Genomic DNA, 14,767 nt, shown 5'->3' with positions numbered 1-14,767 from the left:
AACAAAAAATGGATGAACACCAAGATCACAATTGAAGGACTACGTTTTGCTCTTGACATGGGATATACTTGTTCCATTCTAGAGATGGATGCAAAAGAATACATAACTGGTATTCTTTCTGTAACATCCCACATCGACTAACAGGGAGGAGGTGATGTGCCTTATACGTATATGCCTACCTCCATCTAGCATGAGACCCTTTGGGAGCTCACTGGATTCGAAGTCATGGTACTATGAAGTTAAGCAAGTTTGGGCTAGAGCAATCTCAGGATGGGTGACTCACCTGGGAAGTTGCTCATGAGTTTCCAGAAACAAAACCGTGAGGGCAAGGGGCCCAAAGCGAACAATACCGTGCTCTGGCAGAGTCAATTCGGGTTGGTAGAATGGTATCCGAGCCACTCTACCGTGTCTGCGAGTGTGCAAGCGAGGATGTCGGGCCCCTAAGGGGGGTGGATTGTAACATCCCACATCGACCAATGGAGAGGGGATGATGTGCCTTATATGTACATGCCCACTTCCATCTAGCACGAGGCTTTTGAGAGCTCACTGGCTTCGGTGTAGGGGAAGACCAAAGTTAAGCGAGTTTGGGCTAGAGCAATTCTAAGATGGGTGACCCACTAAGAAGTTACTTGTGAGTTCTCAGAAACAAAATCGTGTGGGCATGGGGGGCCCAAAGTGGACAATATCATGCTACGGCGGAGCCGATCCAGGATGTGACACTTTCAGCGGAAGAATGCAATGAAACAGATGATCTTTCACTTGAAGAAGCAAAATGCCTATTAAGCAAATTTAGACTAGCTTTATGTCAATAGTCCCCAAGATGGGGCAATAAGGTGGCACATACCTTGGCTCAATTTGCAAGACTCCATGGAATGGAATGGAATGGAATGTTCATTCAATTGTTGAATATATATAGCATTTATTAAGATCTTTTACCCGAGTTTCTATTACATTTTTTACATTTTTCATGAGGCATGAGGCTAAGGTTTCCTCGATAATTTTGGCCGATATTTCGGGTAAGATATTTTCGTTCAATTCGCAGCTTTAAATGGTCATAATATCGCGACTTCTTAAACTCAGCACACACAGTGGGGTTCGAACCCCTCTCCACTCCGAATTTTTGCAAGTCACTTAACCACCACGCTGCTCATGACTTTGTGATTATAAACTATGGAATCTAGTATATATAATACTTGCGAGACTTTCAAAAATTAAACAATTTAAACTCACTCACGCTCTTGCACATAATGGGGTTCGAACCCCTCTCCACTCCGGAATTTACAGCTACTTCACCACCACGCTGCTCATAATTTTGTGATTATAAACTATGGAATCTAGTATATATAATACTTGCGAGCTGTTTTTCAAAATATAAATTAACATAATTACTTATTGTTTTATATTGTTGATCAGTTACTTAATTACTTAATATAATTTGTTTCTTTTCTATTTAATCCATTTAATGTTATTGATTATTTTATTATTCATTATAAGTACTTACATTACTAAATTCTCCTTCAAATTGTTGCTTAATTACTTAAATCTCTATAATCATTTTCATTATTTACTATTTAATTCTTCCCTGGACAAATTTATTTATGTTCTTAGTTAATTTTCAATCTTCACTATTATTTTTTAAGCATGGTAAAGTGCCTAATTTCATGAAAAATCAAATTGGTTTACATCTTTAATTATTTTTCAATTTTTGATTAAACAATAAATATAAGAACGCGTACCATGTCCAGTAAATAACGTGAAATAAATTGTTTCTTAATCACTTAAATCTCTATAATCATTTTCTTTATTTTCTATTTAATTCTTCCTTAGATAAATTTATTTATGTTCTTAGTTCATTTTCAATCTTCACTATTATTTTTTAAGCATGGTAGAGTGCCTAATTTTGACGACAAATCAAGTTGGTTTACGTCTTTAATTATTTTTCAATTTTTCATAAAATAATAAATATAACAATGTGTACCATGTCCAGTGAAATAAGGTTACTCATGTATCTTGTCATGCAATTTATAAAGTGTAAAATATTTTACTAAAAAATGATAAATAAATTACTAAGGGATGTTTAATTCTCTTTCATTAATTACTCCAAATTTTCTAAGTCACAGAGTTTGTCAGCTCGCAGTATAATCAACTTAAATCAATCAAACCCACTATGCAATGCATTTCCTTCCAATTTTTTATGTCAAAATAATAGATGATTGACTAAATAAACTTCTTCTAAAGTTTCATTAAAAAATTTCATGTATTTATCACAATTTCCGTGGTTTTTATCCAATTTTTATTGATATCGATATTTTCCCGATATTTCCATCGATATTTTCCCGATATTTCCATCGATATTTCTGTGTTTTTGAACCACCGATATTTCCGAAAGTATCGATATTTAAGACCTTGGTTATAATATCCCTAGAGGATCTTCTTTGTGAAGTGGACTTGTTTAAAAAAAAAAAAAAAATTATAATTGAGATGTGCTTTCATCTCATTCCACCACGTCATAATTCAGAACGGTTTAATGTGTTAAACAAAAAGACGGATTGCTTCTTAATCCAAATTGATTATTAAAATTTCAAAGGTTATAAAGTACTTCTAACATTTATTATTAAAATCTAAACAAAATAAGAATTGTTGAATTTCTTATATTACTTACGATTTGTAGTATCTTAACTCAAAATGTTCAATTCTCAAGTACAGATGCAATAGTAACAATTGACGGAAAAAAGGAAGATGTGACAAACAAGCACTCTCTTCCTTGGTTTCGTTAAAATTTCCATGTTTTTATTACAATTTATATAATTTTTTACCAATATCGATATTTCTATTTGATATTTCCATGAATATTTCGTTGATATTTCCTAAACTCTTGATATTTCGTCGATATTTCTTAAATTCTTAATATTTAAGACCTTAATCACCACTAAAGCAAAATACACAGCTTTTCTATCAATCCACTTGACTAGAAAACCCAAAAGACAACAATCAAACCTCAAGACTGGAAAAGAGCTAAAGTGTACAAAAGATAAATAGAAATTTCTAGAATTTTAAACATGCGGTGGATAAGACAGTAAACCTAACAGTTGGGTGAGATTGGTTTTTTCGGTCTGAGTGGGAGAGATTGGTTTAATTTCCAACAACATGCATGTTCAATACATTATACCCACAGTTCATCCAACTAGACTTGGCCAATTGGTTCACTCACACGATTCCGGCCGTCAATATGACATCAATCACTTTCCCAAAATTTGAATATAAACCATAAACACCTTTCCTTTGCAAAAACCCCTACAGTCCAATGTACTATAATATTTTTTTTTTTTTAATTCCTAACGAAGATATTTAGTGGAGGTGAGCCCTTAGTTTTTTTCTTTTGTCGGGCTGCTGATCAGCTTCATTCAATGAATATTTTGGCATTGCATTAGCCATTTTTACTTTTGTACGTCGGCAATGTGATTCAAGCTTCCACTTTGGCTTATAGTCCACCTGTTGAAAAATTTAATAACTTTAGCTAATCCACCTGTTGAAAAATTTATAATTCCGCCCTTATGTGAGAGCGTATATGGTTGTTTAATCCGACATCTGGATAGCCAATTCTAATAACATAAGGGAAGTTGCAATTTTCCCAGAAACCAAGCAGGTGCTACACATTAACAATAAAACTAATTGCGCTGAAGTTGATCTCAGCCTCTCTTGCGTTTGCTTTTTCGCTAATTGCTATAAGCCGAAGTGGAAGCTTACACATTGCCGACGTACAAAAGTAAAAATGGCTAATGCAATGCCAAAATATTCATAGAATGAAGCTCATCAGCAGCCCGACAAAAGACAAAAACTAAGGGCTCACCTCCACTAAATATCTTCGTTAGGAATTTAAAAAAAAATATTCTAGTACATTGGATTGTAGGGGTTTTTTGTGCGGTGTTGACCTCAAAATAATATTCTAGGACATTGGATTGTATGGATTTTAAGTTTTAAAATTGAATTTTTAATTTTTAATTAATATTTTATGAAAAATGGGATAAAGTGAGACAAAATGAATTTAAGGGGAAAAAGTGAGACTCAAATACACATTCAGGGGGTATATCAATAAATATGCCTTAGTTCAATGTTAATGCGCAACACCTACTTGGTTTCAGGTGAAATTGCAATTTATTTTATGGTAGCAGAGTTGACTATTCACGTGTCGGATCAAACAACCATACATGCTCCCACGCAAGGACGGAATCAAAAAAAATTTAATGAGTGGGCTAGCTAAAGTTATTAAAAAATTTAAATCATATAAACTACACTAGTTCGCCAACGAGGTCTAGCCAAGTGGACAGGGTCTTGACTTGCAAATCGGTGGTCTTTGGTTTCAACCCTCCACCTTCTTGCAATTTAGACTATTGTTTGTTTTTTTTTTATAAAAAATTTAGAAACATGCTAGTTCATAATTCCATTGACTAATTTCCAATAAGTTTTTTTCTTTTTTTTATAAGTGATATTTGATGAAGGGGAAATCAAACTTGGAGACTTTGAGCGCATGGGTAAATGTTAATTTCCAATAAGCTTTAACATAAACAAATACGTATTAAATGCAATAAAAAAAACACATGTTATCAAAATGAAAATATGTTCAACAACATACTTGAAAGTGTACCTATTTTAATTTTTAATGTGTATGTTTATTGATCCCCTGCAACTAAATTCATAAAGACTTAAGACTTTTTTGGACTTTAATAGGTTAGTACATACTAGGTTATTTATAAAACATGTTGTTGATGCCCAAAATTAGAGATCAACTTAGGTGGAAGAAGTGTTGGGTCTTCAGCAGGACAAGAGAGTTGTAGACCTTCGGTAAGGAGAGATCCTGCAGAAGAAATAGGGAAGAAGCAATCGTCAAGCTTCGGATACTTTATGTATGCTGCAAGGCTCTCTGATATTTAAGTCAGCAAGTGTGGGATGCGTTATAATTTTGGCAGAGTAACAATAAAGGTGAAAAGTAGTTACCCTTTTTACCTGAGCATTATTCCTCTTTTATAGGGACGTGAAAGTGAGAGTTTGCACAAAGTTTCAATGTGGGATTTTGTGCAAATTGTTGTTGTGGCGACATGTGTCCGTGGTTCTAGGTTCTGTAGTTTAAGAGCATCGGCAGCCGTTTCGGTAGGCAACTATTACTCCGGAGGGAGGTATCCCTTCGGCAAGTCAAGAAGATGATGATGTCATTAGTATTTTAAGGATCACCCAAGTGTATTTCCTTTGGCAATTGGTGCATGTGCCTGTTTACTTGGTGCCAAATGTGCTCAGTCGATTATGGTGTAAACACATTTTAGATATATATATGTTAGATTTCTTTATGCACAAACAAGATCTTTCACACAAAAATTGTAATACGTATAAAGACATACCTGGAGCCATCTTCCTTGAGCACACAGCTTCTGAACTCATCCAATCCGTAGCAGCAGCAATCCTAGTAAGAACAAGAACTACTCAAGACTTTTGTTCTCTCTCAGAATCTGTTTTAGCTCTCTCTCTTTATGATGAGAATATATTTAGAGAACGTGTCTGATGAGAGCAGGGCCTTAAGCTTATATAGGGCTAGGTCAAGTCGTCTCTACTCATCACCGAGGGCCAACTTGACTAATCTTCCAAGCCCACTAGATTAGTTCACACATAAATGGAAATAAATAGGACCCCTTAATAGGCCTCAAAACCCTTCCTTATTTCACTAGATTTTGGGCCTCAAGGTACACCTCAATTTAAACTCTTATCAAAACCTGATATAACTTAGTATCTAGTGCACCGATCTAAATAGGAAAACATAACAATATATGTTTGATTTTTGTTGTTATCCCCAAAACCTCCCTTGACTACAACACATTGTAGCCCTTGGAGTAGTTCCGCTCTTGCTCCCACTTCACCCAATATATGTTGTCCATGTATTACACTTGAGTTATATTGTAGGTGAGGGTGCGTGTTGAGAATAAACTGTCATTATAATAGAATGCTTTGAAAATTTGGTTGTTTTCCACTTGACTTTTCGTTAGCGGCTGACTATAATTTCTCTTTGAGCATCATTTGTATCCCCATCCAATTATACAAGAGCATTATTTAATTTCAAAGATAAATTTGGGTGCTAATGTTTTTGACTTGGTTCCCACTTTAAAACGTCAGCAATTTCAACTAGCCCATACATGACCAGTAATTTTAGAAACTTCCTAAATGTGTATTTATGGAGTGTGTTCTGGACAGAAGCATAAATAAACGGAACAAATTACCCACTTTGAGTTTCAGCCAAAATGTTCTTCTCCAAATCAATCCCTCTCTGTTTCTTACTCTTCTGTCTTTTACACCATACAGCGCTTGGTGCTTCACTTTTCCATTTTTGTTTCAGCAAGGAAAACTACACTGCCCGTAGCCCATATGATGCTAACTTGATTCAGTTGTTCAATCTTCTGTACAAAAAAGTTCCTCCGACTGGATTTGGCCTTGGATCAACTGGTAAAGGCCAAAACCAAGCGAATGGGCTAGCCCTATGTCGCGGGGATGTCTCAAGCCAAGATTGCAAGACTTGTGTAGTTGAAGCAAGCAAAGAGCTCGGTGAGCGCTGCCCTAGTGGGAAAGGAGCCATAATATGGCACGACAACTGCCTGTTCAAGTACTCCAATGTGAAATTTGCTGGGAAAGTTGATTACAAAAACAAGTTTTCTTTGTGGAATGGCTACAAAGTAGATGATCCCATGCCATTCAATGCGAAAGTTAAGGAATTGTTAAGCGGGTTATCTACTAAAGCTTCTTCTAATCCAAAGTTTTATGCTACTGGTGAGCTAGAGCTCAGCTCATCGGAAACGCTATATGGTTTGACTCAATGCACTAGAGACCTCTATAGCTCCGATTGTAAGAAGTGTCTTGATGATGCAATAAGCGAATTGCCAAATTGTTGTGATGGACAACGAGGTGGGCGTGTTGTGGGTGGGAGTTGTAACTTTCGATATGAGCTTTTCCCCATTGTTGATCCTTAACTAGATTATATAGCTTTCAGTCTGTTATGACCATGCAGCAATATTAGTTCAATAAGTTCAGAACATGTTTAGAAAGCATGTTAATTGTTATAAATCTGAAATGTTTATTACATATTATGCTTACAAATAAATGAAGTGATATGCATGGGACTTCTAATGCCTACCCTCTTCGTTATGATATATATTTGACCATGCACGTATACCAAAAATTTATTATTCCGAAACTCTAAAGTTTAAAAAAAATGTGCAAAATGCCAACAAGGGTTGGTTGAGTTGGTAAGGATCGTTCTCTTTACTATCAAGGTCTAGGTTTGAGTCTCGCTGTTGACAATCTCTCTTGGTGGGTAATCTGTAAAAAAAAAAAAAAAAAGGGCTAAGACTCCCTCTGTAAGTCCTCAAAGAGGCTTGGTATGCCCTAGTCCTGGGATGGGGTAGCCTCCCCTCCCCCTAAACTTTTGTTTACCCAAAAAAAAAAAAAATTGAGCAAAACTGGGATATCAAAATTAATGGATCTGAGTACTTGTTTATTTTAGTTAATGATGCTCTCTCTCACCTCATATCAGCTGAGTGTACTAGTGGAAGACTAAATGGCATTAGATTATGCAACGGCAGCCCCACTCTTCCACATTTGTTTTTCGCTGATGATACCCTTCTTTTCATAAAAGCCCAGCAGAATGACCCACATTTTGGACTCCTACTGTGCAGCTTCTGGCCAACTTGTTAATTTGGACAAGTCTAATATGTTCTTCAGTCCAAATACCCCGAGTAATATCAAAAGAAGTGTGTGTTCAGTTCTGAATATTAAGGAGGCAGACAATCTGGGGAAGTATTTGGGTTTGGCGTCGGTTTGGGGTCGCTAAAAAAAAGAGGCCCTTGGTTATATAAAAGAACGAATTCTAAAGTTTATTCACGGGTGGAACAACAAGGAGTTCTCTCCTGCTGGGAAGGAAGTTTTAATAAAGGCAGTGGCCCTGGCTTACTCGATGACCTACTTCAAGTTGCCAATTACTCTTTGCAATGAGATCAGTATATGGTCATGGGTTCCTTTTGGTAGTGTGATAATGATTCTGGGAGAAAGGTTCACTGGAAGAAGTGGGCAGAGTTGGGAGAGGCTAAAAGTTGTGGTGGACTTGTGTTTCTAGATTTGGTATCTTTTAACAAGGCTTTATTGGCGAAACCATGTTGGAGAATCATTAACAACCCTTAGGCTCTATGGGTCAGGATTCTCAAAAGTTCGTATTTTCCAAGTTATGGTTTTCTGGAGGCTGATAAGGGTGGCAGAGCCTCTTGGGCGTGGAATAGCTTACTAGAAGTATGATATGTTATTCTAAATGGTGCTAGATGGCAAATTATGGGAGGCAATTCTGTAAGGCTGTGGGAAGACTCATGGCTCCTCCAATCTAACCATGGGTACCTCCGCCCAACTGCACATGTCCCCTCCATTGGGCCCATGATGGTTACGGATATAATTGAATGGGAGCATAAGTGCTGGGAGTTGGCGGACATTGAGAACCTGATTTCTGTGGATGAGGTCAATGCGATCTTTACCCTTCCAATTGGAGGTAAAGATATTCCTGATTGTCTGATTTGGCCTTACACGAAGAATGGCTCTTATACAGTCAAGTCAGGATACCACTGGATCATGGGGGAAAACAAGCGAGCTCAGTAAAATAGGATTGAATCTTCTCACCAGGTGGATAAGCAAGTCTGGAATTGTATTTGGGCTTGCAAAACTCTCCCAAATTATTCATGTGGCGTATTGTCCATGGGATTCTTCCTACCTTTGCTAGCTTGTTCAAGAGGAAGTTGAGTCCTTCTCCCATCTGCCCTCTTTGCCATGATTTTCCTGAATCTGTGGAGCATGTTATCTTCTTATCCCCATGGGCTCGAAAATTATGGTATGCTAGTAATCTATCTTATAGACTTGATGACCAAGCTTTCTGTTCGTTGGATAAATGGATTTTGGCTATTTCTTACTGCTCTGCTTTCTCGAGCATGGAGAAACAGTGGATTTTAACTCATGCTACCTTTGTGTGCTGGAGTATCTGGAAAGCCCAGTGCTCTTCTATTTATGCTACACCATCTAATTTCTATAAAGAAACCCAAAAAATGACGGTTGGTCCTATTGAATTTAATTTTGATTATTAAATTACTTTGATTCCCTATCGAGTGTTTTGGGTTTTTTTATGAGGTTTTGAGTTGTGCTTATTTTAGGAAATCGATGACAGTTTTGTAATTTATAAGAAGTTCGAAACTTCTTTGTTATATTGTAAATGGTCTTTGGGTGTGTTTCTAAAGTCCATTTCATGTAGGTTTTTTTTAATTTTATAATTTAGGCTCCTATATTGGATATATAGTGAATCTCCCAAACAAAAAGTACAAAAAGTAATAGTTTCCTCTCATTTTGATACAATTCCGACAATAACTATTTCATTACAACCTTCAACCTTACAATTGTGTAAAATTTCTCTCGTCTCCTTTGTGGTCTTGATGCCTCTATTCTCTGCATAAAGAACTCTCTCTCTTTCTAGATCTCTCCTGATAAAATGTCTTCCTCATTTAAGAAAATGATGCCATCAGCACCCACCACACCAGAAATGGTGCAGTCAGGAGAAATCGCGTCCCTTAACCATCACAATCACCCCCGCATCCGATGGTGACCAGAGAAATTGGCAAGAGCTGAAAAATGAGGCTGATCTAGCCTTAGTTTGTATTCTAGAAGCTCTCCTTCCAACTTGTTTTATGAGACTTGATGGGGGGCAGTAATATGAAAATTAGTCAAAACGATGGAGATTAAGGTTACTAAAAAAGTCAAATAAAACTCGAACTTATTGTGATTATTAAAGATTAAGATTAATTTATGAGACAAAACTTAAAATTCAAAATGATGAAATTTATAAGGTTTTTTAGGTTTTAGACATAAAAAAAATTTACAAATTTATAAATAAACCCAATCCTAGACATGTATTTATAAAAAAACTCAAGCACTATTTAAACATAGAAACACACCCAAAATCAACCCCAAAATCAACTTTTTGGGTGTGTTTATAAATGGGTTTTGAGTGTGTGTAATGATGGGTTTTGGGTGTGTTTATAAAGTGTTTTGGGTGTTGGGTTTTTTTATAATTTCAACATCCATTTTGGGTGTTTTAGTGAAACTCCCAAAAAAATTTCACTTTTGGAAAAAGCCAAAGTTTTTTCAAAAAGACAAAAAAACCACTCAACTTTCAAATCAAAGACATGCAAATGTATTGGATTCCTCAGGAAATCTAAAAATAAATAAGGGCATTTTTGTCTATTTTTGCTTCTTTTAAAATTTTTCTCTCTCCTTTTGCTTTTTCCAAAATGTCCCAAATTTATATAGATTAATTTGATAAGATTTGTGCAATCCTAAGTTCGAGAAAAAAAAGGAAACATAAATATAAAAGTAATAATGCTAGGGACACCAAATTTTTTCACCGAATTCGGATCCCAAATGATGTCGCATATGACACATCATCACTTTGGTGTCCCCCTTAGGTTTTTTGTGTTTTTCACAAAATCTCTTGAGGTATTGGAAATTCCACTAACCTCACAGATGTTTCAAATTGTTTTCACATCCCCTCCCATTGATTTTCCACCTAAAAATCGTTGATGCTATCACACAAAAATCTCCAAATGACAATTTTAATCTAAAATCTTAGATTGCGCATAACCCGAGGTCCAAGAGCAACTCCACTCATTTGCCCTTAGCCATGGCAAGGGGGGGAGCTAGGGCAGCCACTATTCAAGTGAATAGTGGTTGCCCTTGCAAAGTCAATTTTGTGTTTCACCCGTTGCCCTTGCTAAGGGCAAGTTACTATTCATTTTTTGTTTTATTCACAACTTTTTTTACCTCAATAATTAATTTGGATAATATTTTCGGGTTCCTAAGTGTTAATACTATTCATATCTCATAATCGGATAAAATTTTCAATTTCAAATTTCAGATAAAATTTAAAAAAAATTGGCTGGTATTTATAGAAAAAAATTCTTTAATTTTTGGGTATTTTTAAAAATTTCGAATTTTTCCGTATTTTATTGCAAAAATTACCTGCCGTTGGATTGGAGGAAAATCGGATCGGAGAGCCAGACGACGCCACGGGAGGGAAAAAAATCAAATCGGGGGTCTTGTAGCGATCAGAAGCGCAGCGTACGGCGCCCTCGTTTTGGACCCGGGCAGGCGCCTTGGCCCCGAGTTGGTGGGTCCACACCCCCTGCACTGGCTGCTCATTTGACGCAATTTTTTTCCCCTAGCCTCGGGCTGGGCTGCTGCGATGGAAAGGCTCTAATTGTTGAAGTTAATTTTGTCATTTAAATTTGAAAAATTATTTTTTTTTAATGAAATCATCAATTTTTGGACGGGAAATTAAAGAAAGGGATTTTACAAAAATAATTTTTAGTGTAATAAGTTCTGAAACTTGAAGGGGTTTTATGAAAGACCAAAGACCTCATAAAGTGCGAGTGTAAATAACTATATATAAAAGCCATGTATTTCTGTCTTTTCACGTCGCAAGTCCCATTCACAATTCTTTACCACCTTTCTGCAATCAACAAATGGACCGAGGACTATAGAAAACAAAACTAACAAATCGATCGATGCATCAGTGGCTGGAGGGTATGAGTTCATGTAGAGAGACGTAGAGAGGATGAACACGTTACGTACCGTCAATTTTGAAAGAAATTTACAAACTTATCCTTTATCTAATGTGGCTTAGTGTAAATTGTTAGATCATTTAAATGATCAGATTTATGAAATAAGGATAAATGAAGAACCTCTAAATGCAGACGTTCTAAATCTGAGTTACCATCCTCAATTCTATCAACAGATAAAAATTGTCTATCCCCAATTCTATCCTTGTCCATATGAGTTCAAGTTGCCTTTGCTCTCCAGCTTTCGCCCCATCCTTCCAAATGTATTGTTAAACTCCTGGACAAAGGAAATTTCCAACTTCAGACAGAGTAGACTACCTTTTTCACTCACATAAAGTTGCACCTATTGGTCGTTAAACAATCTTTGTCTTGGGATCGATCTTTTATGTTTTGGGTTATTTACTCTAATGGTCCTCAAAATTATATCCGAGTTGTATTTTGGTCCCTCAACTAAATTATTCGTTCAAATGATCCACCAACTCTTTATTACTTGTTGTATTGGTCCTACCATTACATTTTCTGTTAAATTTAGTCATGTGAGCAGCACATGCTACATTTTATGGAGTTAAAAGACTTTTGACACTCCAATCCCAACCCCAATCCCCTAGCCACATCCACCTCAACAAACCCCAGACTTGAACCTAGCACCCCATCCAGGCTAACCCACTCCGTCCCTGTCTCTGCCTCTCTCTCCTATTTCTCTCTCTATCCCTCCCCTCCTCCTTCAATTTCCTAAACAAAGAATTTTCAGTCATCATCTCCATCAAAATTGTCACCAGGAATACCACCATGGTCAGTATCTCTTAATAAGCCTTGTATGTCATCTTTGAACAAAATGTTTTCCCTTTACCAAAAAGCAGTGCTACAACAGTATTTGTAGTTAGAAAAAATATCAATAAAAGTGAAAGTTCAATAATAGTGTCTTCCATTGAAAATGAACGAAACACATTGCCTTACCTATCAACTGAATATTTCCAGTAATTTTTCAGATTTTCTTTTGAGAGTTCATCCAGTATGTTGTAGACCTTATATGTATTCCATTGCAGGAATGAACCTTTGGCCCTCTTCTTTGATTTGGTTGGCTCTTGACCTTTTTTTTGTGCCTTTCTCTTTTGTGCTCTCATCTCTGCTTTAGGGAATGGGAAATCTGGTTTGGTTGCGATCTTTTGATATGTTATTTCTTTGATTTTGTTGGCCCTCAAATGCAATTCTTGATTTTATCTCTCTGCCTTCTTGCTTTTCACCTTTATCCTTTTCACTCTGCAGTTCTTATGTTAATTTTTTATATCTCAACAAGGCAATGACAACTTCTTTTTCACTTATAATCTCCAAGTTGGAAATCTTCTTTGCAAGAAGTTGATCATTTTCTAGCTGCAGCTTTGTCTTGTTGGATTTTTCCTCATAAACATCAAGTTGTATGGAATTCTTTTGATATGCTTTTTCCTTAACCATCTTCTGCAGATGCTGTTGTTGCTTCCTTAATACTTCTTTTTCATTGTATAGTACCTGAATCAATTTATTCTTTTTTATGCAAGATGCTATTGCATCATGGATCTTTTGATGCTCTCATTTCTTTGTCCAATATTCAGCAACATTATTAATCTCCATCATATACTATTTTATAAATTGTATTTCATCCTCCTTGTATTCTCGGATTGATCTAACAATTTTCTCAAACAACGTTGTATTCTTGTATTATGGGATTTCAGTTTGGAGGCCATCTTGTAGCTGGTGGTGTTGCTAGGCTTTATGTTTTTGGTTCTCTTGGTGCTCTTGCTCCTTTTGATGTGCAACAAGGTCATCACTCTCTCCTTTATCAGTGACGTTGAGCCTCTTTTTCTGGATAATAATAGTCTTATGTTTTCCACAATATTAGAAATGAAATATTATAAAAGAATAAAAAATAATAAGATTAGCAAATTTATATACATGTATATATATATATACTATATGTGTGTGTGTGTGTTTGTACACCCTTGATTTAGCCTTCACATATAAATATTGGATCATTATAGGTTATCTTACCCAATTTTTAAGTGTGATAACGAAGACATCATCCTCCTCTTCATTTTCTTCTTCAACAGCATCATCATGCTCTTCAATCACTTCTTTAGCAACATCATTCTCCTCTTGAACCTTAGTGCTTTTTATCTATTTGTTAAGTAGAGTTAGTATTAAGAGTATACTTCTATAACATGGTATTAAGAGTGTACTTCTATGAAATGGTATTAATAGTTTACTTCTATGACATGGTATTAAGAATATACGTCTATGACATGTTATTAACAATGTTGTCATATCAGATGCAGAATATTTGAAAGCAAAGACTACCTTTATCTGGTTGTTCTTTAGACGGTGAAGCTTTGCACTCAGTTGTGGAAGACTCCATTTGATATCCCCTGGTGTCATTTGTTCTCTTCCAGAAATTGGAGTAAGCAGTTAGATCTTTGACACAGCCAATACTGCACAATTGATTATTTTTGTTTTTTTTGCAATATTATGTGTCAATGATGACTGACCCAAATTCCACTTTGGAATCTACGAACCCTATGCGTGCCCAACACCTAGTAGGTGCTGGGCATACTTGACTAAATTACCCTTCTAACTAAAACTAAAAAATTCTTCTAAGGTTTGACTTATGCCGAAAATTCGGCAATCTCCCCTGTAAATTGCTCATGTCCCAAAATTTACACCTTTACAAAATTACAATTCATATATTCACAAGCGTTCAGCATGCACAAATTTAGAACACACAATCCAAATAATGCTATGAATTTGCAGTTTGGAGATTTGTGTTCTTATCGGTATTAGGATTTGGCAGCCACTCACGCTTGGTTGCTTTTTTTCTTTTGTCCTTCTTGTTCTTCTTTGCTTGTTCTAATCCAAAATACAGGTAGTCCAAAACTCCTTTAGCCCAATTATATTTCCTCATCTCTTCTAAGGTGTCTATTGTATATGTCCAAGCAAGTGTACAACCAGAGTTGCATAAGAGATTGGTCATGAAGAGTTGTAGGATTATCAATCTTGTTACATCCATAAGACCCTCTTCTGTTTCATCTTCATAGTCTTGTATGAGTCTCACAATGTCA

The 14,767-nt window shown here is 36.0% G+C and overlaps 1 pseudogene; it reads left to right on the top strand.

Annotated features, from left to right (window-relative positions):
* Positions 1–6,268: 6,268 nt before the first annotated feature.
* Positions 6,269–7,169, top strand: LOC103328298 (antimicrobial ginkbilobin-2-like protein pseudogene; annotated as a pseudogene).
* The last annotated feature ends 7,598 nt before the right edge of the window (positions 7,170–14,767 follow it).

Source organism: Prunus mume, linkage group LG4 (assembly GCF_029339155.1).
Source record: "Prunus mume cultivar Tortuosa linkage group LG4, ASM2933915v1, whole genome shotgun sequence".
NCBI classification, from domain to species: Eukaryota; Viridiplantae; Streptophyta; class Magnoliopsida; order Rosales; family Rosaceae; genus Prunus; species Prunus mume.
The sequence above is the reverse complement of the archived record's forward strand: the minus strand, read 5'-3'. Positions and strand labels throughout refer to the sequence as shown.